The sequence below is a fragment of the Eulemur rufifrons genome, chromosome 18 (genome assembly GCF_041146395.1).
Source record: "Eulemur rufifrons isolate Redbay chromosome 18, OSU_ERuf_1, whole genome shotgun sequence".
NCBI classification, from domain to species: domain Eukaryota; kingdom Metazoa; phylum Chordata; class Mammalia; order Primates; family Lemuridae; genus Eulemur; species Eulemur rufifrons.
In genome coordinates this window covers 56,714,362-56,715,377 of record NC_091000.1, presented here as the reverse complement: position 1 = coordinate 56,715,377, position 1,016 = coordinate 56,714,362, and the positions used below count along the sequence as shown (strand labels likewise).

General features: G+C 39.3%; 1 pseudogene; it reads right to left on the bottom strand.

Annotated features, from left to right (window-relative positions):
- Positions 1-656: 656 nt before the first annotated feature.
- LOC138399254 (U6atac minor spliceosomal RNA) lies at positions 657-768 on the bottom strand (annotated as a pseudogene).
- Between the last annotated feature and the right edge of the window lie 248 nt (positions 769-1,016).

Genomic DNA, 1,016 nt, shown 5'->3' with positions numbered 1-1,016 from the left:
CATTCGTTTGTTCATTACATAGCAAATGTTTATTGAGCCCTTGTGCACCAGGCACTGTTGTAGACACCAGGATATATTAATAAGCAAAGCAGACAATAATCCCTGCTTTATGGAGTTAGCATTGTAGTGGTGGGAGCTACTCTGGTAATGTGATGATTCCAGGTTTGTTCTTTTTGCTTAAGATTGCTTTAGCTATTTTGGACTCTATTTTGGTTCCAAACAAAGCATAGAATTATTTTTCCTAGACCTATGAAATATGATATTGACATTTTGATGGGAATTGCTTTGAGTCTGTAAATCACTTTGGGCAGTATGGACATTTTAACAAGGTTGATTCTACCGATCCATGAGCATGATATGTTTTTCCATTTATTTGTGTTTCTGTCATTTCTTTCTTCAGTGTTCTGTAGTTCTCCTGGTAGAGATTTTTCACTTCCTTGGATAAGTATATTCCTAAGTATCTTATTTTCTTTGTAGCTGTCGTGAATGGTATGGAGTCTTTGACTTGACTCACAGCTTGACTGTTACTCGTATATAGAAATGCTACTGATTTGTATACATTGATTTTGTAACCTGAGACTTTGCTGAATTTATTTATCAATTCCAGGAGTCTCTTGGTGGAGTGTTTGGGATTATCTGGTTACAAGATCATATCATAAAAACAATGGTTAGTTGCCATGCAGTAGGTGGTAATGCCTTAACCATATCCGAGGGCCTCTTCCATCCTTGTCAAGAGGAATGATAACCTTCTCTCCTTTCATACAACACAGGAGCTAGATAATAATCTTAACAAATTAGTAAATTATATGTTAGAAGGTGATAAATGCTATGGGGAAAAAAGAGTAGGACAAGGTGAGAGAGGGGTTTCTTGGGGGGCAGGGCTGTATTTTAGATGGGAAGGCCTCACTGAGAAGGGCATGTTTGAGTAAAGACCCAGAGGGGGTGATGGAGGGAGCCACCAGATTACCGGGGCCACGGCCACCCTTTGGTTCAGGAGTAAGCATGTAACCCAAGTC